At 47.4% G+C, this 26,175-nt stretch overlaps 1 long non-coding RNA gene across 1 annotated transcript in view; it reads right to left on the bottom strand.

Annotated features, from left to right (window-relative positions):
- The window catches only part of LOC144762826 (uncharacterized), a 253,799-nt gene that overhangs the window by 125,025 nt on the left and 102,599 nt on the right, over positions 1-26,175 (bottom strand). The gene's annotated exons all lie outside the window — the stretch shown is intronic.

Genomic DNA, 26,175 nt, shown 5'->3' with positions numbered 1-26,175 from the left:
TTACAAATGCAGAATCTTAGTCAGTTAAAGTAAAATTGAAGGGCCAACACGTTAGTGAATATCACCACCTATACTGTGAATATCCCAGACTGAGTCATAAGGTGTTCACCAATAATGCTTACCACCGCAACTCTTGTATCAAAGATCCTATTCCTTGTACAAAGCAAACTAAGCAACTAGTCACGTCTTTCATTTTATTTTTTTTTGTTTACATTTTTTATTGTCATTTACCATTATTAACAATGTGGTACAATAAAAGATCAGCAACACCATTTACTGGGAGACAATACAATAGCAAATCAGTTTTTGAAGGATTTAACAGCGACAGCATGTGGGTAATGTCTCCAGTATGAGGAAATTAGGGTATTGGTTACACCAGGCAACTGCATGAGGCGCCAATGGCACTTTCCATTGGTTGGTGATCAGGCGTTTTGCCATGACTAGGCCCAAGTCTAGGAATCGTGAGGTGACCTTGTGTTTCCTGCTCCTCTTGAAGAGGTGCAGGGCGTACACCTCCCAACGTAAGGGAATTACGCGTTTAGTGCCGTGGGCTAGAGTGGCCACTATGCCAGTCCAGTACTCTGCTAGGGTCGGGCAAGACCATAACATGTGTTGCAGACTGGCATCTGTTAGGCGGCACCTGGGACATTTAGAGTCAGTACAATGAAAATAAAATACTTGTTTATTTGGGAGGGGGAGAGGTATGCACAATGGAGGATAAAATACAGCATCTGCCGGAAGCGTTGATTGCGAGGGACTCGTGTCGGGCTTTCCAGTATTGACACCGATTCCTTCTCTGACAGGGAACGGCCCAGATCCTCCTCCCAGTATTGTTTCATGGGGGTTAGTGAGATTGCAGTCTGTTGACCATTCCACCATATACTCCCCTTATATCAGAACACCAGAGAAATTTTTGTGAAATTCAAGTCCAATAGTGAGTTTTGCGACCAAACAGTATATCACCTCATGTGAGTGTTACACACATCTCATATCCGCATACCAGGCACTAACAAAATGTATGTAGAGGAATACCTGTTCACGATCCACCATAGGTTTTCAGTAATTATTAGTAATTTGAAGAGTAATGTATGTTCATCTTCAGCAAAAGGCTCTGCCTGTCTGTTCAAGGACCATGGTCACATGGGCAAGAGTACTTTGAGAATATAAGGAGGGGAAGAGAAAAAAACCTAAAATCAGCTACCTCTCCTAGTACTTCATTGTATACTTTTACCAAAATTTGGCAGTACACATATCAATCACATAAAATCATCCAGTTTGCATCCCGACATCTAGCCCTCAGCAGAAATACCGCACATGGCACATAAACAAATGAAAATCTCAGAAACACTAAAACAAAAACATATTCCATGTTACGACAGCGTAACCACTGAAGGTTAGAAGTGGGGGAAAAACGATTATCCTGTTATAAGCCACCCTCCAGTGTAAAAGCAGACCAGGAAACTTTTACCCTAAACTCCGTGTGTACATACCGTTCTTTGGCAGCATCATTCCGGTATGCCGCGTCCTATTCCGCGCCGGATACAATGTCCCTGGATCCCGGAAGCACTTTAAGGGCGCAGATACGGGAGCTGTGCACATATCCCGCGCATGTCTCCCTGACCCCGGAATGTATCCAGTATGACAGTGGCCTCTCCTACTGAGTAATAGGTAATGCATATCGCGCAATAATCACACTCCATGCTGTACTTGTAGCGTAAAAGGCCATTTATTATGACAAACAAACATCAATTAACTATAAGAATCCCCAACATCAAACCTTTCATTCACTCCATCCATTTCCCCTGGCTCCAATTCTCTCTTTCCGTTTCACTCGGTGACCCCCTTCATCTCACCACTCACTTCTTCACTTATCTTTCAATATCCTCTCCTGTATCTCCTGCTGTCACACTCTTGCATCTCGCACCCCCATCATTCACCCTTTCCTCCCAGGGGTTAGTGTGCCCGTCATTGACTCCTCACCCCTCCTAAGTACTGTCAACCTAAACCTACAACCCGTCCTAAACTGGCATGCTCCAACCAACCCATCACTGAGACCCCAAAATTTGCAGGGTGGGCGGGTGGTCCAAAATTATCTCAACCCTCCCCAATAGTGCTGGGTGCTGGAAGAGGAAGAGCCTTCCTCCCCTGCACCCTTATATCCCCTCCCTAATCACACCCCCTTGTCTAACCCCCTGACCACAACAGCTTGTCTTTCCGGCCTTACCACACGAACACCCCGGGGGAAGATTGGTCTGCGACCCTACTTCCCCCGGGGGGCGGCATCGCTGTACTTGAATCATAAAAGGCCATTTATTAGGACAAGGTTGTAAAAACACCAATAATTAACCAAACATCAATTAACTATAACAATCCCCAACATCAAACCTTTCATTCACTCCATCCATTTCCCCTGGCTCCAATTCTCTCTTTCCGTTTCACTCGGTGACCCCCTTCATCTCACCACTCACTTCTTCACTTATCTTTCAATATCCTCTCCTGTATCTCCTGCTGTCACACTCTTGCATCTCGCACCCCCATCATTCACCCTTTCCTCCCAGGGGTTAGTGTGCCCGTCATTGACTCCTCACCCCTCCTAAGTACTGTCAACCTAAACCTACAACCCGTCCTAAACTGGCATGCTCCAACCAACCCATCACTGAGACCCCAAAATTTGCAGGGTGGGCGGGTGGTCCAAAATTATCTCAACCCTCCCCAATAGTGCTGGGTGCTGGAAGAGGAAGAGCCTTCCTCCCCTGCACCCTTATATCCCCTCTCTAATCACACCCCCTTGTCTAACCCCCTGACCACAACAGCTTGTCTTTCCGGCCTTACCACACGAACACCCCGGGGGAAGATTGGTCTGCGACCCTACTTCCCCCGGGGGGCGGCATCGCTGTACTTGAATCATAAAAGGCCATTTATTAGGACAAGGTTGTAAAAACACCAATAATTAACCAAACATCAATTAACTATAACAATCCCCAACATCAAACCTTTCATTCACTCCATCCATTTCCTCTTGCTCCAATTCTCTCTTCCCGTTGCACTCTGTGACCCCCTCCATCTCTCCATTCACTTATCTTTCAACATCCTCTCCTGTATCTCCTGCTGTGGCACTCTTGCATCCCACACCCCCATCATCCACCCTTTTCCCTACCCCAAGGGTTGGGTGGGCCCATCAGTGACTCCCCACCCCTCCAAAGTACTGCCAATCAGGAACCCCCTTTGGGCAGTTACCTGCCCCACCCCTTTAGTCCCGTGTACCTTTCGCCATCACTCCGTAACCTCCCTGCGACACCAAATTGATTCATTTCACAACTTCCTTATAACGTCTCGCATTTCCATCATAGAGTAAGCATTTCCAAAGTTGCAAAAGGTGCACCCCATCATCTCTAAACAGCAAAGGCTCCTCCAACCGGAGCCCAACACAAGCAATCACTTTAATGTCTTTTGAGGAGCAAAAAACTCTCTTTGCCCTGTCTAACTTCCTGCGGGCTTTTTCCACCACTGCGTGCTTCACTGCCCCTTTCCACATCTTTTGTGGCACAAATTCAGTCCATACAATGCATGTTCCCGGCAGATTCCTTTTCATGACTTCCAGATCCCTCTGCGTCTGCAGTAGTATTGCCAAATCTGACAAACGTATCAAGTAATTTTCGCGCACATGCAGTACTAACATATCAGGGCAGCCTCTCTGCGATATAATTTTTGTCAGCCAAAGCAGTATACCCCACCAATGCATCTCATGATGGCTGCTCTTCAGACCCAGATTACGACCGTAGACCTGTCGATCTGCATATCTGGCTGCCTAAAGTATGAAAGAGTGTCCAACGATCCAGGTAACTGTCTTGGTCCCTGGGCCACCCACACAACCTACGACAAGAAAAATATGTTAGTGCTCAAATTAAGGCTCCCTCTGTATTTGCTGCAGTCCCCCCCGAAAACCCTCTCTTCCTATTTGCGCACTTATCTACCACAGCACCTGGACCTCCACCATCCAATCTGACATATTCTGTCCCATGACCAGCCCAGTCGTGCTGCAGCCGTAGCTGCACCAATGCAGAAAGAGTGAGTCCCTACCCAAGCACTTTAACGCCATGCGCAATACTGCCACTAACTGAAATTCCGTCAACCGCTCCCTGGACGCGCAACAAAAAATTTCACCCGACGGCCCTCCTAACCTGCTCAAGAAAATATGCAATTCTCGCACCGGGCACAATCCCTTGCATCCACTCTCATTCAACCACACCCATTTACCCATCCCTAGTTGGTCCATTTTTAAATGCCCCAGCCAAATCCCCAGTCGACCTCCATCCAATCGTATTTCCTCGTACGTTCTCCCTGCCTGCCCCTTTGTGCCCAACAACTCAGAAACCCAAAACGCCCCAAAAAACATCCACAACATGTATAAATGAAATACTAAAACCTCATATCCATCATAACAAGTTGGGCAAAACCCCCAGCAAACTCTGCCACAATTCAAACGTAATCGCCTCCCTTGGCACCCCCATCCCTTCCCCGTTCACGTCCCCAACCTTTTTGCATTCTAATGAGGTCTCATCCTTCGCAGGGTCCAATCCCATGTACAATTTACCCTATAATGAGATCCCCGTCAACTTCCCCGCTATCTTTGTGTGTGACAAACCCTTATCAATACAACTTAGAACAAAACGTATCTCTCCCTGTTCAGTGTCTTCACGGATATGTTCCATGCATCCAAGGTCCAGCCTATAAAAGATCCAAATTCTGCCCAAGCCAGCCTGTAGCTGCGCAATGTAGTTTCCGCTATACACTTCTCAACCAGGCCTATCACTCTCACTCCCCCAGGCCCAGATGCCGTCTGGCAGCTCGGCCTTGCATGCATTCGCTCCAGGCGCCAATCATCGGAATCACCGCCACTGCGAACAAGACAAAGCTTCTGCAATGTCATTACTTGCCCCTGGAACATGTTTTGCATGAAATACTACATTCAGTTGCAGGCATTTCAGCATGAACCTACGCAGCAGCCGCAAGACCCTCAAGTCTTTTGCTATCTGTTTGTTCACTAGCTCTACCACCGTCATGTTGTCTACATGGAACAGCACCGACCTATTCTGAAATTCTGGACCCCAACCAGCTAGGGTCACCAGCAACGAGAAAAACTCTAGGAAAGCTATGCGCCTCCCTTGCTTTAACCAATGGCCCGACCATTCTTCAGCGCACCATCGTCCATCGCAAAAGACACCAAAACCAGAAGCCCCTGCCGCATCAGAAAAAATGTGAACCTGCCAGATCGTCCTGTCTTCCACAAAGTCCAAGATCACTCCATGAAATTCAGTCAAAAATGTCTGCCATACCCTTAAACCTGCCCTGACACCCATTGAAATATGGACTCAGTGGTGTGGTAGCACTGCCCCAGACATGGCCATGCCAAGACGTCGGCAGAACGTCCTCCCAGCTCTCACTATCCGGCAAGCAAAATTCAAGAAACCCATGAGTTTTTGTACTGTCGGCAAATCAATCTTCTTTTCTCCAATCACCCATAACAGGAAAGCCTGTAGGTCCGTCACCCTCCCCGCGGGCAACATGGCAATACACTGAACTGAATTCAATTTGATGCCCAGGAACGTCAATCTGCAGCTGGGCTCAGCTGTTTTCTCTGGAGCTAGGGGAACCCCAAAACAGGGTGCCATAGCGTGAAACTGTTGTAACACTTTCCCACAATCTCCTGAATTTTCTCTTGCAATGAATAAGAAATCATACAGGTAATGAGACACTTCCCGATGACCACTTATCTTCATGAAAGTCCACTGTAGGAACGTGCTGAACATCTCAAACAATGCGCAAGAGATCTCACAGCTCACTGGCAAGACCTTGTCTACAAAGATAGCCCCCACAAACTGCATCCCCAGCAACGATAAATCTGCAGGGTGTATAGGCAGTAGACAGAATGCCAATTTCACATCACATTTAGCCATTTCCGCCCCCTGCCCACATGACCTCACTAGGCGGATTGCGTCGTCTACTGAAGCATTTATTTATTTATTTAATTTATTTATAGAGGTGATATAATCAAGTTTTCTACTGGCCAATCGTCAAACGGGCCTGCTATCCTGCCTTCTTCCACTTCCTTTCTCAATTTTGCTGCTACCACTCTGGGCAAATCTCTGGCAGATTCCAATATTTTCTGCCTACTTCTTTTCTCTGGGACCTTGATAACCCACCCGCAAACCTTCGGTATATCCCCATTGAATCCTTAATACAGTCTCTCTGTCCGGGCACCTCGAGAGCCACGTGCCCATGGCCTCGATCCTAACTGGGGTAGGAGCCCTTTGGCCAAGCCTGTTCTCTACCCTTAGTGGCCCGCCATTGCTCTGACGGTGTGGCCAAGGTTAAACACTGTGTGAGCGGGTGCCGTCCTCCACATTTAGAGCATCCATGCTTAAATTTGCAAGGGTATCTTGAGCATTTGATATTAGCTTGTTAGGGAGAATACAAATGTCTATTGCTGCTATGGCTACTGGAATGCTAATGCTGTTTTTAATATATAAATGCTGCAAATTTAAGGGTAAAACACTAGAAACAAAACGGAGAGCGAAGAATAGAAAGAGAGAAGAAAAAGAAATGGAAGACAGGAATAGAAATTATTATGCGGTAATGAAAGATATAGATGGGGTTAAGTTGAGACTAATGAGAACCAGTGTGCTATGATGCAATCAGATTGTAATCAGATTTTTGGATTTATTGATGGCTTAAGTAGCCATCAAAGGGGGGATTGATGGAGCAGGGTTTTCCGTAAATAAAACCTGCTCAAATTAAATCTCTCATGGTGTGAAAATCATTAACAAAGAATCCGAAATTAACCGAAAAGAGCATTATTAACCTTTGTTTTGGGAAGAGAATAAGAAAGGTGCAGGAAAATGACAATTGGTTAAGTAGGCCACAAACGATTCCTGCACCTGAGACAGCAAAAAATAAAAAGAGCGAATGATGTTATTTTCCTGAGCAAATGTAGATGAAATATACTTAAGTAAATATTATTAACATGCAATAATAGTTTTAAATGATTTCGTTTATAATAGACTAATTCAGGGAGATCATAAATCACAAAACAAGATTCCAGCACAGTTCAAATGCTGCACCCTTTGCATGTAGGACAAGATTACGTTTTTCCATAATCAAGAGATCTTATATTCTAGGGGACAAAAGCTGGCAGCCAACAGAGTGACAAGTGTATTGCACCGGCTACTCTGCCAGCCACCTAGTAGCAGTTATAATCCTGAATTTTCTGGCTATTCCAATGAGCCCATGCCATTTCAGAGTGTGTATTCCATCATCAAGGGGGCCTACAAAAAACTCCTACAAGTGCTGTGATACACATACTGATATGAGCATAAGCACCTTGGGGTCAACTCTGAAAAGTTTTCAGCGACTTTGAACAAAAGTTTTTTTTTTAAATAGGCATCTACCTGCATACAAACCATTGAATTGCATCCTTGTTACCTTATGTTGAATTGTACAATGCACTAATCATCTGAAAGGGTATCCAGGCGGTTTGACTTGTTTTTCTTATGTTATGTTATGTTATATTTAATTTATACAGCGCACAGCTACTCAAAGGTGGACCGGTGCTAGCTACAGAAAAGAGGCCAATGCACACAGATCAAGGACTAAAACAACAATGTTTTCAGCTTTTTCTTGAACAGCAAAGGGTCCTGAGTGCCCAGGAGAGCCAAAGGCGGAGTGTTACAAGCCATACTGGCTTTGCGCACAAAGGAATTGCCGCCAAGTCTTTTTGCGGCAAAACCTAGGGGTCTGCTACAGTAGCTGGCCAGACGAGTGCAGCGGTCTTCCTGGTGTATAAAAAGTAAACCTCTTCTGCAAATAAAAAGGACCTAGCCCATAGAGGGCCCTATGTGCTTTAGTTAGCATTTTGAATTTCAAACGGGATTTGACTGGTAGCCAATGTAATGAGCGCAGATAGGTGCGCACACTATGCCTTAATGTTAAGCCCAGAAGTAGTCTGGCCGCCGAGTTTTGAACAACTTGCAGTTTCTTGGTAAGAAAACCCGGACTGCCGACCAGAAGGGCATTTGCGTAGTCCAGTCAGGACAAAATAAGGGCACGGACCACAGTTCCTCTGGCACTGCCTGGCAAAAGGGGAAGAAACTTCCTCAAGGTTCTCAAGGTGCCTAAGCAGGTGCCCGCCAGCTTCTTCACTTGTTTGGAGAAGGTCAGGTTTTCGTCGAGCCAGATGCCAAGGTTTTTAGCAGTGCCTTCTTCCGCAGTTGGTCGGGGAAAACCGGGCGGCCAAAGCCTTTCCTTAAAGTCCGTTGTAAACAAGCCATAAAGAAGCACTTCAGATTTACCCTCGGTACATTTCAGCTGAGCATTCGCCAACCACTGAAAAACCGAAGACAAACAATGTTGGGCTGCCACTACTGAGTCATCCTCCTTACTCCATGAAAATAAAAGCTGTGTGTTGTCCGCATATGCCATCACTTTAGCCCCTAGTGACTCCGCAAGATAAACCAGCTGAGTCACATTGATGTTAAAAAGCAAGGGGCTAAGCGATAACCCCTGCGGCACACCAGTGGACACCTGCATAGGCACACGGGGGAAGCCAAACCTGCTGTGACCGACCCTCCAAGAAGGACCTGATCCATTGCAGGGCCGAGCCCGAGATACCTATCTCTGCCAGATGGTCAAGGAGCAAAGAATGGGGCACAGTGTCAAATGCTGCCGAGAGATCCAGCATAACCAGCGAAACACTCCCGAATCGCCTCTGATACCTCTAACAGAGCTGAATCTGTGCTATACGAAGCACGGAAGCCAGATTTGGCAGGATGGAGTAAGCCTGATACCTCAACATAATTAGTAAGTTGAGATGTGACCACCTTTACGCATACCTTGGCCAAACTTGGTAAGAGCGAAATAGGGCGGTAATTCTCAGGTAGCAGGGGATCAAGACACAGCTTTTTAAGGAGAGGCAGGATCAAAGCCTGCTTCCATACCATTGGAACATGCACCTCTCGGAGCGACTGATTAACTATTAAATTCACTTCTGAATTAATGGTTTCTGCCACACCTGACAGAAGCCTGGCAGCACACGGGTCATTGGGTGAACCCGACTTTAGTGCCCTGAGGACTCTGAGTGAACGAGGCAGATCAAATGCTCTAAAGGTAGAGAACATGAAGGCAGATGCGCCCATCGGCCCCACCAGCAGCCCACCTGTAGAGTTCCAAGAGGAAGTAGAAAACGTCTCTTGGATGTTAGTTATTTTATTCTTGAAAAATGTTGCCAAAGTGTTACACCAAGTCTCCGAGATAGGCGCCCCGCCACTTGGGCGCTAGGGGCTAAAAAGTTCTGCAAAATGGCAAAAATTTCTTTTGAATTGTTTCTTATACATTTTATGAAGAACAATTTAAAGAAAAAAAGTAATCGCAAAGTCTTTAGCTCTGCAGCCAATGCCAGGTCTATTGACATTACCAATGTTTGTTACAGGTTTGGTGTTAGCCAAGGACTTAGATTTCACTAAAATTATATGTTTAATATACTCATGTGTAGGGGCTTGCGAGCAGTCATCTCCTACCACCATTATTTTTGGTATTGTGTCATTCACATTTTGCTTGCCCACTAAGCATATAGCATTTAGTCAACTTCTGCCTTTGGTTAACTTTACGGCGAGTGACTGCATTTTGTACTTTCACAAGAAGTGCTGCCACACACAAGGTAGCCCCCTGAATGACTCCTTGACTGTAGTGGCTGACGCCCGAGGCGCGGGTTCAATTTGAAGCAGTTCGTGGCGGTGAACCCGGGAGGGACTCCGTGCGCCGGAGTCTCCTGAAGAGGTCTAGCCGGGCGGAAGTGTTGCTGAGCGGCGGTGTTGAGCCATGCAACGTCGCGGCTGCGGCCTGGTACGCCTACAAGCCAGAAGTACAAACTGGGCAGACCCGGCATTTTGATCACGTGTCACCGTTCCGGAGCTGTCGGGAGAGGGACAAAACGCTGAGAGGCCCCCTGGCGCTGCCGGGTGACTGCGCTGCCATGAGTACAACTGCCCGGGTAGGAACTCCCCCCGCGGCCCTGCTGATCGCACTGGCTGTCCCCCACTCGCTGCATAACTGGTCAGGGTACTACCTCGGGACGGTGGAGAGTGGGGGCAGCAGAGACCTTAAACATCAATAATACCACCTCTGCCTCCCGAGCTGCCCCTATGGGAAACTGAGAGCCCAGCTTGAACTCTATTGCGTGGCCCTGCTGTCAGCTGAGTGCAGGAAACCAGCGGTGTCTCCCTGCAGGGGCATCAGGGAGCCGATAGCCCGACTGGAGATTGAATGAAAGGTGAGGGCGGTGACTGCATAGAACACTGGGGGAAGGATAGACTCCATTACTACTGAGGCTAGATCTGGGCCTATTATACTTGTGGGACCTCACGGGCCAGTCAAGTACGGGGCCGAAGGATTATGATTGATGCCTAATTGAAGGTGCTTTGGGCCCGGAGCTGTGGGGAGTAACTAGACCCCACCCCCCCAGGAGTGTTCGAGGAGTGTATCCAAGCACCGTGGTGACGTGGGGTTGGAGAGCCACGTGCCAAAGCCGACAGGCCTAGTGGGAGATCCCACGGCATGCGCCGAAACCAGGAGCCCCTCCCCGTCTGCTGCTAGCCCGAGTATTTAATTTCCGTGACCGTGATGTGATTCTACAGACTGCGAGAGCAGCCCCTCCATTGACGATCGACAACAGTAAGGTCACATTCTTCCTGGACTTCACCCTGAGGGTTCATAAGCAACGCTGGAGTATTCTAGAAGTGAAGAAAGCCCTCAGGAAACAGGAGAGTAAGTATGCTATGTTGTTTCCGGTTACACTCCGAACTGAATCCGATGGAAAGTTGTGGTTCTTCACCAGGCCGAAGGATGCTTGGGACTGGCTGGATGGTTGGCGCACAGTGGGTAAGAAGTCACTCACACAGATCCACGCCTGCGGCGGGGAGGGGGGTGCCGGCGAGTGGTTCCCCCTTGGAAGCTTGAAGTCCTTGTGGATGATAGTGGACGACGGACCATGCATGGGACTGGTTTGATTTCTTTCTGACTCTTTTGGGGTGCAGGGTCTAATTGTTGGTTTTCTGCCTCACTTCTTCAGTAAGTTTTCTGGGGGACATATCCAGGTACATTTGGTCCTCTGCTGACAGCGGGGTCCGGACGATCGTGATTGCAAAGTTGTGGTCGTTTTCCTAATACGGTTACGGCAAAAGTGATGCCCCGCACCCGGGGGTATCAGGGCCAGGGTTAGATATTTGATGTTGTGTCAGTTGCTCTAGGGAGTGGGGTTGCTCACGTTCCCGAAGTTGATTAGGGTGGGCGACAGGCACTCTGTAAGTTGGGGGTGGCGGGTGATTTTTGACCTGTTGTGCAGGGAGGGTGTGGGGGGGGTTGTTCATGTTGTATTTATTATGTTTAGTATCGGTGCTTCTCAACAAATGGTTCCTCACTATCACTAACATGTTCACCACAGTTACTTTATGTCAAGTCCGTGTAAGCGGCCACAGGCCATCAAAAATATTCTGCTGTTTATTGGGGGGAGGTGCTGGGGACCTTCTAGTAGGCGAGTACACCTTTATGCTTATGTTTTTAATTGACAAGATACATGGCTCATAGCTTGACGCTTAATGTGTCCACGTGGAATGTCAACGGCCTAGGGGACAAGATAATGAGGGGTGTAGTATTACAGTATCTTAAACGTCAGGAGCTTGACATGGTGATGCTGCAGGAGACACGTTTGGTCGGGAACTCCTGGTGGCCTTGAATAGAAAAGGGTACAGAATGGTAGTCCACTCTGGGTTCACCTCTGGTTCCAGGGTGCGGGGATCCTCATCAGAAAGGGATGTTCATATATTGTTCATAACACCTGGACTGATGCTCAGGGTAGATACGCAGCAGTAACGGGCACATGGGAGGGACGGGTCTTTAATGTGATCTCTGTCTATGCTCCCCCGGGGCTACAAAAACTGACACTACGTGACGTGGGCGCCTTGTTGCTGACGATGCTTTTGGGGGTGTTGCTACTTGGGGGGGATTTCAACCTCACAATGGATGAGTCTCGAGACCGTCTACCGCCACGGGATGATCACTGAGGGGTTCGCAATTATCTGAGTTTGCTAACGCATTGGGGGGGTGGATATATGGAGATGGCTTAACCCATTACATACACATTTTACATTTCAATCTGGGGCGTACGGCAGCCAATCTCGGATAGAATACATATTCACTCTCGCCCAAGACATTCACTCCTTTCGGAGCTCGAGATGGCTTGCCCTTGGAATCTCCGATTACTCCCCAGTCACCGCGGTCTTTGGCATATCACAGTCCAGACGCCCCGGCACCATTAAAATACAATCATGGATATTAAAGAAACCTCAGATTAAAGATGCTCTCCGGAAGGATACTGAACTATATTTTGCTGAGAATGTGGGCTCAGTTGACTCTGCTGTGACGATATGGGGGGCATTCGGAGCAGTCATACGGGGCAGGGGTCTGTTGTCCTTAGTGGACTATAGGAACAAACGAAATAACAGGGTGGTGGAGATGGAAGCAGACATGTTGAGACTGGAAGAGGTGGTGGCACGTAGCTCCAGCCAGGCGGACCAACACTGCCTCACAATTAAAAGACAAGAGTATAGACAACTTCTATTAGAGGAAGCCACGATGCGGTCTCTATCTTCTGGACATAGTATCTGTGAACAAGGAGAACGAACGGGCAAACTCCTGGCGTGGTTGGAACGCAAAGAGCAGGCCGTAAGATGGGTACGAGTGATAGCCAGCCCAGATGGCACACTTCTCACAGACCCTCAAATGATTGCCGACACTTTAGCATAGTCTATAGGGTTCCGCAGATGTCCCAGGCCCCAATGTCGGCAGACTTGCTAGCTACAATTAATGTGGTCGGCATCTCCCCGGAGGGTAGGGAGAAGTTGGAGGCAGACATCACGGAGATGGAGATCAAAAAGGCCATGCAGGAGGTTCGGTCTGGACATCAATTTTGGCTCCCCATCTGTTGAATCTATATAAGGAGTGTTTTGATTCTGGTCTCCTGCCGGCGGATGTCCGCACGGCCGCTATAATTGTTATACGCAAACGAACTAAGCCGGTAGAAGACTGTAGATCGTATCGTCCCATCCCCCTTTTAACTGTAGAGGCCAACATCCTGGCAAAGTTCCTGGCCAATCAGATTCTTCCCTATATAACTGACTTGGTCCACCTGGATAGGATCCATACCATCGAGGAAGTCTCGATCCTACTATCATTGGATGCCGCCATGGTGTTCGACAATATAGAGTGAGGCTTTCTCTTCGCCGTTTTGGCTCGAATGGGATTTGGACGCAAGTTAATACGTTGGATTAGGCTCCTGTATACGCAACCCACTGCACATGTCATAGTCAATGACCACAGCTCTGCTGCTTTCCCCTCCATCAGGGCACAAGACAAGGATGCCCCCTGTCACCCTTATTAATTACCCTAGTATTGGAACCGCTGGTGGTCTGGGTTCGGGGTGATCCCGGAATACGGGGGATCAAATGGACACCGGATCATGAGGACCACATCTCGCTATACGTGGATGATATCCTCTTGTATCTAGCATCTCCGACACGATCTCTGATACAGGTACTACACATTTTTCATATTTTTGGTGCTCACTCGGGCTACAAAATAAACTGGTCCAAGTCCCAAATGTATGTGTTATGGGGCGCTCCCCCATCTAGTCCTAGGGGTTACGAGATCCCGGTGGCCAATGGAGGATTACGTTATGGGGGTATATTTGTGACCCCGGACGTAGACCTCTTCCAAGACCGAAACCTACATGGACCCCTCCAACATCTCAAATCAGACACTGCACATTGGAGATCTCTCCCTGTCACTCTCTTGGGACGTGCGTCTTTGTTTAAGATGCTTGCGCTTCCTCGTTATCAATACGTGTTGCAAAACACTCCTAATCCTATCTCGGACTCCTATTTCTCTGAAATTGATGGCATATTGTGGGGCCTGTTATGGGAAGGCCATGCTCCACGAATTGCAATGAGTAAACTTACAATGGGCTGGTAAGACGGGGGCATAGGGCTCCCAGACTTACGACTATACTATCAGGCCTCTCAACTAGCCCCAATTAATAGGTGGGTGTTCGATTCACATGACGAGCCTAATTTTCGCACAGACCACTGGCTTATGGGAAGGGGCGGGTACAATAGGGCACTCTATACCAAACCCCGTAAACTTAATTTGACTCGACCCACTACCCGGGCGGTCAAAACATGGCATATAGTCACTAGGAAGGGAAACCTGACTAAGGCGATGCCATTGTGGGAACCTGACAACTTGGGGTGCCTTGGACGCTGCCCGGGGTTCGACAAGTGGGACCTAATTGGGATATCCACGGTTGGGGACATGTGGGTTAAGGGAAAGCTGGCCTCATTCGTGGACCTTCAAACAAAGTATCAACTGGGACAATCTGAGACCTTTGGATACCTACAGATTAGCCTCTGGAAGACCGGTTACTACTGGACCCCATGGATCACAAGGCCATATCGCTCACTTATAGGAAGTTGGTAAATAATCACGCAGATCCAATGTTGAAAGTGAGGATAAGCTGGGAGACTGACTACGGCTCATTCAGTTGAAGATTCTCCACCGGGTCTACTTTGACGCCAAGCTTCTATTTAGATTGGGTAGGCGCGCTGACCCGCTCTGTCTCCGACACTGTAACCAAGCGGGAACTTTTGTAAGTATACTATGGGACTGTCCACAAATCCAGTCTTATTGGGAAAAGATTATCCACTTAATTGAGCGGACCTGTGACAAGACCCTGGGGGTGTCTCCTCAGCCTTGTCTCCACAGTATCTGGGGTACTACTGATCTCACACAGGCAGAGCAGAACTGGGCCTCGATGGGCTACATAGTAGCCAACGCAACATAGCCCAGAAATGGGGGTGGATGCGTGCCCGCGGGTAAGTGAGTGGGCAAAAGATATGGAAGCAGCTATGATCGCTGAGAAGACGGTGTTCAAGGGCCGAGGCTGTCCCAGGAAGTGGGACCATAAATAAGGGAAGTGGAATAAGTATAGAGGAGACATCTGCATTTCCCCTACGGTAGAGTTGAGGAGGGAAAGACACACCCTGATGGCCCATGTGGCAGCAGAAGTTGGACCTCCCTCCCCTCCCACCTAGCATAGGCAGTATTGACGAGACTATGTTAGTTGATCTGTTGTGTTGTGTAATCGGCTCTCTGACACTATATTTTGTAAATGGCTAGACTTTGATCAAATGCGGTGAACAACAATCCTCCTTGCACATAACTTATGTTTATGTTACTCTATTGATACCTGAGAAATGTTACTACGTCTCATATGTATGCGATGTACCGATACATTGTTGTTGAAAAATTGATAAAAAGTTTTATAAAAAGAAAAAAAGTTAGCAAAACTCTTACAAAACAAGCACTAGCAAGCCAAAAAGCTGGCAGCCAGCGCCGGACTAATTGGCCTAGCCAGTCAGGCCCGGCTACAGGATTTTTTCTCTGGGTGGGCCATTAAGATAAATGGGTTCCGGTAAGTATTTCAGAGATTTGATATTTTAGGTGTTGGCATTAGTCACCTTTTGATAATTTTAACACAATAACCACTACCCAAAAAGCTACCTTGGGAAAGGGGAAGGACGTAGCTTGTCAGAACTTTAACTTGCAGATGCAGAACGTTAAGACTGAAGCTTGCTACTGGTCATGTTCAACAACAGAAACGTTTCTGTGGCCACACAGGGCAGCTTTACATTTTTCGGAAAAAGCTTTTGCAGCTTTTTATGTTGAAAAGCATTAGAGTGTAAAAATATGATGTGTGTGTGTATAAAAATGCAAATGTCATGGTGCTTTTATTGCATAACATACAATAGTATAAACCGCCATAATTAACAGGGAACCATGAAATAGGGAATATATTTCACGGTTACCTGTGAAATATGGATTTTATCGTCATCATGGCATTTCCCAAACCACTTGGCAGAGCTTCAACATTGTCAGGGTGACTAGGATTAAGTGATATGGAGGACCAAATTATAGACATCTAAATTATGCAGCAAAAATAGTAGTTATGCAGCACTTTGCCTAGTATTATTTTCATCCATCTCAGAAACAATATTTTTGCTGAGCACTGCAAATTTTGCACATTGTGGCAAATCCAACAATTCATGAATATGTGGTAAACGCTGCAGCCAAAGGATTGCCTAAATCCACTGACCCATACCATTAATGTTTCTGTTAGTTTTTATTAACCATTTATTCAAGAAATGTGAAAAACAGATGTAAACATTCTAATTCCTTTCAGTATCATAGTTAGCTGCACTTAGAAGTAAACAGCCCTTTCAAGCTAATTACACATAAACAGACAGATAATATAAACAATAAATAACAGTACCATATTTAATATAGTCCAATATTGGCATCCTATGGTTCTAATGACTATAATCTATTTTGGGCCAGACATTTTAAATGTTTTAATAAAGTTTACCAAATTTCGGCTACCATCCAGGGATGTACATTTGGTTACATACACAAAGGTAGGTGAACCTTAATCAAGGATTTCATAGTATATAGAAGGAAGACATTTTTTAAAAATATATACACATTGCATTGAGTTTTTTCTTTTTATGTGCATTCTTACAGTTGGTGAACTTTTCGTGACATTACAAAAGGAAAATATGGAGTCTCTGCAAGGTGTCCATGTTGCAGTAATGATCAAATACAGACATAATGCATGAAAAATGGCACAATAATCCACATGCACAGTTTTAAGCAGTTTCATCTATGAAATATTACTTGCAGGATACATTTTTTAATTCTCGCAAAGACTAAGCATTTAGCTAACAGCACTATGGTACATAACTTCCCACTTCACTTGACGTGCTCTTTTCACTTAATCAAGTCCATTATATTCCTTCCATAGACCCCAAGATTTTTTTTCAAATTTCAACCTCTACTTTTATATACAACCCCGACCACTGCCATGCACCAGTCCATATTGTGAGGTACATTTCTCAATGTCTAGTGGTGGTGGGCTGCCCATCATTGTGCTCTCTCTCTCTTTGCTAGTTGAACTCCCAGCTTCTTATCAACTTACACCCAGTATTTCTCTATAATCGAGCAACTCCTCAGTGTGTGGGCAAAAGTACCCACTCAGTCACAGCTTCATGGACACATTTTGTTATTAGTTCACCCAACTTTGCAAAGCTGAATCCTTGTGTAGTGCACTCTGGAAAGTGTTCATTTGGACCTAGGGAAACCAGATCTGGCTGGTAACTCTCTGGGGTAGAGCTAAATGCTTCCTCCTATAATGGATTTTGTATTGGGCCTTTCTTTCTCCCGTCAGTCCAGGTCTTTTTGCCTGAGATGTTGCTTCTTTTGGCCATTGCATCCTCTGGAAGCCTTACCTATAGTGGTGATACTTCTAGCAATCCAATCACCATCTTAATATTTAGTTGTTTGGGTGTTTTGTAACCTGTATTTGGCATGCAATTGTGTAAATAATGCTTAGCAAGTACCAAGTGAACTGACCATAAAAGGAGCTTTATTAATTCAGGAAAGCAATACTGCTGTGCCTATTACTAAACAAATATAGAAAGCATATATGTTCAGATTAAACAACACTATACTGTGCACTATCTAGCTCTGCTTAGACAATAATTCAATCTAAAGTTTTTAGCACAAGTTAAAGACACAATGGGTGCACACTATGAACTTTAAAACTCATATCTCAAATGTACTGATAAGCATCACATAAGGTTCTTTGAAAAAAATTAATAGTGCTATATAAAATGCTTAACTACTTCCGAATGTTCATCAGTGTTACACAATACAAGTTACTGCATAGTTTAGTAATAACTTATGTATTAATGATAGTATTATAAGCCCTTTTCTTTTTGAAAACCACTTCAGCTATGTTTCAGTACTGGTTAGGTTTTATTACTTAAATTTCTGTTTTTTCCTTATGTGTTGTAGCCTGTAGCACCTATAACTTTAAAGTCTGTTGAATGCCACTTGTTTTTTTGTATGGAATCTGCTACCTCATACTATGCCGCAAGTATTTCTCTTAGTCAACAATGAGACACCCATTTTATCATGCTCATTAGAATAAAATCCTGAGATGACCATGCTGAGAATCATTAAAGTGTCTTACCTGTTACACATAAGCAGGCCCAGTGGAATTATGCGGCAGCGGAAGACTAATTTATGGGTCAGGTTTGACTAAATTATGCGGTAAGAAAAGACAAATTATGCGGCGTGATGCGGCACATTTTGTGATAGTTTTATTCAATTATTTTTACACTTGTTAACATTGTTAGGGCATACAGTGCCCCTTACTGGTACCAGTTTAACACCTAAATATAGCAATAAGCAACAGAAATGTGACCAGTCAACCTTTGGAAAGGACCGGTCACTGTGTATCAACACATGTTGCTGTCTTTTTTTAGTGTTTGAGCTAGAAGAACAAGTGACTTACCTTCGTTAATGAGGCATCTGTAAGAGACATGTATTAGTTATAGATTCCTAACCTTATAATTACCCCAGGCTAGCTCCGGAGAATTTTTTCTTAGTAGTACCCCTGCATGTCGGTAGGTGGCATCGGTCAACTTCGCTTCGGCAATGGCATCGTGTTCACCGGGATGACGTGGGGTGTCTATATAGACACTGCCCCTGCGCGCTGACGTCAGTTCTGACACAACTTTTCACGCCAGAAGCGCAGAGCCATGCAAGACACTGATCACGTGCGCTAAACTAGGGCCCTGCAAGGGAGTCCCTGTCCCTAGAAGTCAGTTCGCAGAGCGGGGAGGATGGGTGGGGCGGTAAGGAATCTATTACTAACATATGTCACTTACAGATACATCGTTACCGAAGGTAAGTAACTTGTTCATCTGAAAGAGACTGTCATAGATCCCTTTCCTTAGAATAGATACCCCAGCAATACCAACCCCGGAGGAGGGTCTGCGAACTAAGTTCACACCAGAAAGCCCTGAAGGACAGATCGGGCAAAATAGCTGTCCCTCCGGATTTAGCTGCCCAGCTGCCCAGGCAGTAATCTCTGGAGAACATGTGCAAGGATGCCCATGTGGCTGCCTGACAGATGTCAAGGAGTGGAACTTCGTGAGCAAGAGCAGTGGTGGCAGCCATAGCTCTGGTAGAATGAGCAGGGAGCCCCACTGGAGGTTCCTTTTTTGCCAAAGCGTAGCATATTTTTATACAAAGGACAACCCATGTAGAGATGGTCCGTGTTTGAACAGCACAACCTTTTTTGGCACCCACATAGCCATCGAAGAGTTGATCGCCCACCCAGAAATCTTTTGTGCGATCAAGGCAGAAAGACAGCACATGCTTGGGGTCTAGACGGTGAAGTCTCTCTTCTTTGGAACGGTGTGGAGGTGGGAAAAAGGTGGGCAAAGAAATGGTTTGTCCAATGCAAGAGGGCGTTACCACTTTGGAAAGGAACGAAGGCTGTGTCCTAAGCACCACTTTGTCGGGATGCACGGAGAAGAAAATAGGCTTGCTTAAAATAACGAGCTTTGAGCTCACTCACTCTGCGAGCAGAGGTGATAGCCACAAGGAAAGCTGGCTTCAGAGTGAGGAGCCTGAAAGGACAGTTGTGAAAAGGCCTCGAAGTGAGCACACATAAGGTAAGACCAGATTCAAGTCCCACTGGGACATTACGAAACGAGAAGGGGGAAATAGATGAGTAATGCCCTTGAGGAATCTCTGTACAATAGGGGACTTGAACAAAGATGGTTGATATGGAGGCCGAAGGAAAGCAGAGCCCTGAAATATAGCCGTTAAGAGTGCCCAGGGCAGAGCCCTGCTGGCCCGAAGAAAGTATGTACAATAGGGTCCCTGAAAGAGGGGCAGAAAGGGGATCCACAGCCTTTGCTGTGCACCATGCCACTAATGTATTTCATTCGACAGGCGTATACCGTCTTAGTGGAAGGATGCCTGGCTGCCAAGATGACCTTACAGACTTCGGGAGGAACGCTAAAGTTGTCAACGGTTGCCGCTCAAACTCCACGCAAGAAGGTGGAGGCTGGACAGGTTCGGGTGAAGGACCAGCCCCTGCTGCTGCGACAGAAGATCCTCCCAAAGTGGCAGTCTGATTTGAGGTTTGATGGCCATGCTCAAGAGCTCGGGGTACCAGACTCTTCATGCCCAGTCAGGGCCACAAGAATGAATTGGGTCCGGTCATGCTTGATCTTCTTCCGCACTCTGAGCCGAAGTGATATAGGTGGAAAGGCATACAGGAGGCCGGAATTCCACTTGCGACGAAAGGCGTAGCGGAGGGAGTGCCGCCTTGGAAACGGGCAGAACTGCTGACATTGTGCATTCTCTTTGGTGGCGAATAGATCTAACCAAGGCTCTCCCCACCACTGAAAGAGACCTTGCACCACCTCTGAGTGAAGACGCCATTCGTGATCCACAAGGAACCGGTGGCTGAGTTCGTCCGCCCGGTGTTGAACCACCAGGGTCATGCCCTGATGTTCCATCCATGTCCAGAGACGAAAAGACTCTTGACATAGGTTCCACGACCCCACCCCGCCTCCTTTGTTGCAGTACCACATGGCGGTGGTGTTGACTGTGAACACCTGCACCACTTTCCCTTTGAGAGACGAAGGAATGCTTTCAGTATCAGACGAATTGCTCGGAGCTCCATCAGGTTGATATGGAGCCCGAACTCCGCCGGAGACCAGACGCCTCTGATCTCCACCTCTCCCAGATGGCAGCCCCATCCTAGGAGTGACGCATCTGTCACCACTGTGAGGTCTGGTTGGGGAAGGGAGAGGGAGAGGGATCTGCCTTTGACGCAAGCTTGGTTTGTTGACCACCACTGCAGCTGTTCCCTAGTCCCCTCCGAGATCTGGACATAGTCGGAAAGATTGCCTTGATGCTGCACCCACTTGAACTTCAGGTCCCATTGCAGAGCCTGCGGTATCATAGCCCGAACATCCCATACTCGCTGCTCAGGAGGATAGGCCTGAAACTGCACTGTGTAAAGAACCGCCCCAATGAAACGGACCGTCTGAGAGGGAGTCAGGTGTGACTTCGGCATGTTGATAGTGAACCCCAGCGAGTGAAAAAGGTCAGCCGTAATCTGCAGGTGGGAGATGACAGCCAGGGGTGAGTCCGCCTTCAACAGCCAATCGTTGAGATAGGGGATGGTTGTAACCCCTAATCTGCGCAGATGAGCTGCGACCACCGCCTTCACTTTCGTGAACACCAGAGGGGCACTGGTAAGGCTGAAGGGGAGCATGGTGAACTGAAAATGCTCGTGGCCTACGGTGAACCGTAGGTAACTCCTGTGGGCTGGCAGGAAGGGAATATGGAAATAAGCATCCTGCAAGTCCAGCGCCACCATCCAGTCTCCAGGGTTGGGGGCAGACAGGACCTGAGTGAACATGAGCATTTTGAATTTCTCCTTCTGGGGGAAGCGGTTGAGGGCCCTGAGGTCTAAGATAGGATGCAGGCCTGTGTCCTTCTTGGGCACCAGAAAGTAGTAGGAGTAGCAACCACAACCTACTTCTGGCATTGGTAGCTCCTTTGGCTGAAAGAGCAAAGACTTCCTGGTGGAGAAGCGCCGAATGATCCTCTGACATGCGATCGAAAGACGGTGGCATGGAGGGAGGGGTACTCTCGAAGGGGAGGGAGTAGTCCCTTCGCACTATCTGCAATACCCACCTGTCTGACGTGATGGATTGCCAGTGTGGGAGGTGATGACGAATCCTTCCACCCACTGGCCATTGATAGGCCTGAAACACCAGACTAGGTAGGTTTGGGGGCTGCTGCAGAAGGGCAAAGGGTGGGCTTGCCCGCCCACTGGTTCTCAGACCCCCGTCGCTGGGTCACACGTCTGCGGCCACGCAGAGGCTGGGCAGCTTGCATGAGCCAGTGGCTAGACTGGGCCAGGGGTGTTGGGTGCCCCTTCGGTAGCCACGAAAGGCAGACTGTGGTGGACGGAAGGACGCAGTGAGGCACAAGAATCTGGCCGTAGCCCAAGAGTTCTTGAAGTGCTCCAGCGCAGAGTCTGCCTTGTCCCCAAAAAGGCGACGGCCATCAAAGGGCATGTCTAGCAGGGTCGCTTGAACATCCCCCGAAAGACCAGAAGTCCTCAAGCAGGCGTAGCGCTGAAGGGCTACCGATGTGGCAATCGTTCTGCCTAATGAGTCGGTGGTATTCAGCTCACATCGGATTGTAAATTTGGCTGCCTGTCTCCCATCAGCCATTGCCTGGGAGAGAATGGCCTGGGCCTCTTCCGGGCAATGAGGCAGCACTGGCACAAACGTATCCCATACTGTATGGATATAACAGCCCAAGAGGCACGCAGTATTCACGGACTGCAGTGCCAAGCTGGATGAAGAGAACATGCGCTTCCCACAAAGATCCAGCTTCTTGGAATCCCTGTCCGGGGGAGAGAAAGGGAATGCACCCTTGGAAGAAGAAGCTTGGACCACCAAGCTCTCGGGGAAGGGTGTTGGGTGAGGAAAATTGGATCGCCCAAAGATGGACGGTGGTGGCGGGCAAACAACTGTTCTACAGGAGCCCCTGCGCTGGGCTTGGACCAAGCATCCAGAAAGACGTCCATGAGGGCTTCATTGGAGGGCAAAAGGGGTTCAGAAGAAGTTGCCGCCGGTTTCCGCACCTCTGTCAGGAGGTTAGTCCTGACTGCCACTGTAGGGAGCTCCAGGCCCAAGGCCTTGGCGGCCCTACGCACCAGCACTGAATAGGATGTTCCCTCCTCTGTTGCCACCGTAGGGGGAAAAAGCATGGCAAGGTCTGTGGGTTCAGCTGGTCTGCCAAAGGGTCCAGCGACCCCTCCCTGTCCTCATCACCACCCTCAGGGTGATAGGTAACACCTGGGATGAACAAGGGAACAAAAGTACCCTCCGTCGGATTCGATGTCAGTCAACGTCAATCCGGCTCCGTGTCCATCTTGGGATGAGAATGAGGATGGCATCGGTCGGGGGTCGGCTGGCGCTGGGGGTGTCGTCGCCGGTATCGGAGAAGGTCGAGTAAGGTCAACCGGCGTCGATCCGGGTCCAGGCCTGGATCCGCGGGGGCACTCCGGCGCCAGAATCGATGGCCTAGGGCCCCCAACTGGCTCCACAGGGCCCGAACGTGCACCAGCGGAGTCGGGCAGCCCAAAGATGTGGTGGAGAGCTTCGTGGAATGTACGAAGTTGGGCAGAGGATGCTCTGGCTCCCGGTGAAGGAGGGAGGCACGGAGTTGTTCCAGAATCAGGCAACTGAGACGAAACCTCAGAGCGACGACGATCCTGGTCCCAGGTCACGTCATACGGTCGACGGGGAGAAGGCGAAGAGTGACAGTGCTTCTTCGCCTTCTTCTTATACTTCGACATACCCGAAGAGTTCGATGAGGTGTGGTGGCTCCTTGACTGCTCTCAAGACCTTCCCCTCAAGCGAGACCGGGAGCGACGCAGAGCCAACTGTCAGGCCTCCAAAAGCTTTCGGGGCTGCTCCCGCAAAGACTTCGAGTTCATGGCCCGACAGTCGGAGCACGACTTTGGGTCGTGGTCGCGCTCCAGGCACCAGAGTCACACGAGGTGTGGGTCCATCGTGGACATCAGCTTGTGACAGAAGTCACAAGGCTTGAAGCTGGTTCGCCGATGGGACATCCCTCGCGCACCAGGCTTCGAGGACTCAAAAAACAGAAGTTGACAAAAGTCGAAAAAAGGTTAGTCAAAAAATGACTAAGAGGCAAGTTCTCTCTGGATCTGCGTTAGGCTGGTGCGGAAAAAGAAGAGATGTCACTGGCAGGGGGTCACCTGTATAGACACCGCAAAGTCATCCTAAATCCAGAACTATGAGAAAAACACAGCATCCGCACAATCACATAATTCCAGTCGTCCTGCCCATTGGTCCCTGCAGAAGGAATCATTGTATAATTTGTAACCATCTACATACATATGAATGTTGTATGAATTAATGTAATGATGCGTCGAATGTTATTTCACTTAGCCAATGACAAGCTAAAACTTTTCTTTTGTTAACTTTTTCCATTAATTTACTGTTCATGTAATGCTGCAAGTTAGTAATAGCCTCAAAGCAGGAAGAAAATAAAACATACCCCGATTAAATCTATATCTTAATTGTATACACATTTGTAATCACTTTTCTGGGAATAGGATAATCCTCCTTTGCAAAGTGTTTCTTTTAAATCACTGTTTTCAGGTCCTAGGAACCTTGTGACGGGAGTCTGCAGCCTCTGTAGTATGAATGAGTGAATGTTTTTAGGATGTCCCTGCTGTTCATTTGTACATCTTAGCAGCTAAAATCCTTCTAGAATTTCACACCACTCCCCAGGTCTGAAACTAACTATGTCAATAGTGTTATTATTTAAATAAACAACTAGGACTTCACGCCCTGGTGAAACATAGGATGAACAAAAAGATTTCTTTTCAGTTCTGAATGGTCTAGGGTGGAGGTGGCCTGGTCCACCCTCTAGAACCGGGCCTGTAGCCAGTAGTGCTTGTTAGGTCTAGCCTATGCAGCACGCATGCGCTGCATAGGAGAGAGACCTTTAGCCGTCGGCCCAGCTTTTGGCAAAAACGTGCACGCGCTGCATTGCTTGCAATGGCAACGTGTGTACGTCTGGCGATTCCTGTGGGAGCGCGCAGCGCCATATGATCCCCATCATCGCGCCTTACTGCACGCTCCCGCAAGGGAATCACAGAGGCCCCCTCCCCCTGCTGTGGCGCGAGGTTGTGCTGGTCTAACTAGTTGTGGGAGCCTTCCAAGATGGTGCTCTTCGGTTTATGCTGCACTTTTGCCAAGGTTTTGTTAAACTCTAGCCCTTTGTATCATTTTGTGTCTGGCAGTATCCTCTTGCTAAAATTGGAATGGCTTACTTAGATAATATGTGTAAAAGGGAAAATTCACTAGCTCTCCGCAGCCGTTGTCAAAATATACAGATTCTCTTAATTCATTTTTTGAAGTCTGACTAATGACATTAAAGTGTCTAATGCATCATAAGTTTGAAAATGTAAGGGTTCTAGAATGTATTAAAGATAATGATTGGCTCTCTGTTAGATGTGGTGCGGAGGGGAGTGAAGCATCTACTGCCCAGCATTTGAAACCCACCACCTCGACTCTCGCATCACTCTCGTACAGCAATCCCACACAAGAAAATACCTGATCTCCCAAGCTGTAACCGAGGAGTCACCTGTATGTACCTGGCAGGCTATCAGTCATACCCGCAATTGCTTGTTAATATAATCCACCTACAATGTTATGTTTTCGAGTACCACAGTTGTGCACGCTGCTTCCTGTACTCCCGCAAACAAAGCCACGTTAACCCCGCAAGCAGCCTTTTGGAGATGGCAGCCAAGGAATGACTGAAGCCGTAGCCGAGCGCCTCCAGCCTCCCTCACAGCTCTTAGTAGGGATATTCTAAGAACTTCCGCCCACCGCTCTCGTAAAAGAAGTTTCTAAATTTACCCCGCGCCTGTCATGGATTTTTGCTTCACTCGGGCATGCGCACATAGCCGCTCGCGTCATCTTTCAGTAATAGTTGAGGTGCTTTTTCCCCTGCTGAAAAGTTACAGCCTTCTTTTAGTAATTTCATGTTTTTACAGAATTTTGTCAAAAGGTAAACCTCTAGGCCTTTGCATCCAGTTGAGCGCCTAGTGTATCAAACCTTTTTAGTATGGAAATGTGCGGTTCACCATTCAGTTCAGTTGTGAAAACACTTCCCTGATGTAGCCTTGTCCTGCAGTGAGTGCGTCTCTATATTAAATGACACAGTGGCTTTCATTGCACTCATAATAATAAGTAACACTCTTGAAATGCTGTCATCTGTTTTTAAATTGGTTTCAGATCCATAAAGGCTAATGTGGGATTTATTGGGGATTTTGGTCAGGTGATGAAGAATCAATAGGAAACGTGTAACCTATTTTTAAGTGTTTGCACTGAAAGGCTCTAATTAATATGCACCTCATACCCTCATTTCCCTGGGGGCATGTTGCTTGTAAAACATGTTTGGGGATTGCTCTCATCTGACAGGCATATTTGGTTTTTTTTCTTATTAGACAGCCTATTGGCCGCTAACTAAATGGGAAGTGGTCGAGACAGTATGCAGTGGTTAGAAACCACATTAGATTAGAGTCAT

This window comes from Lissotriton helveticus, chromosome 6 (genome assembly GCF_964261635.1).
Source record: "Lissotriton helveticus chromosome 6, aLisHel1.1, whole genome shotgun sequence".
Lineage (NCBI taxonomy): Eukaryota > Metazoa > Chordata > Amphibia > Caudata > Salamandridae > Lissotriton > Lissotriton helveticus.
This window is presented reverse-complemented; position numbering and strand designations above follow the sequence as displayed.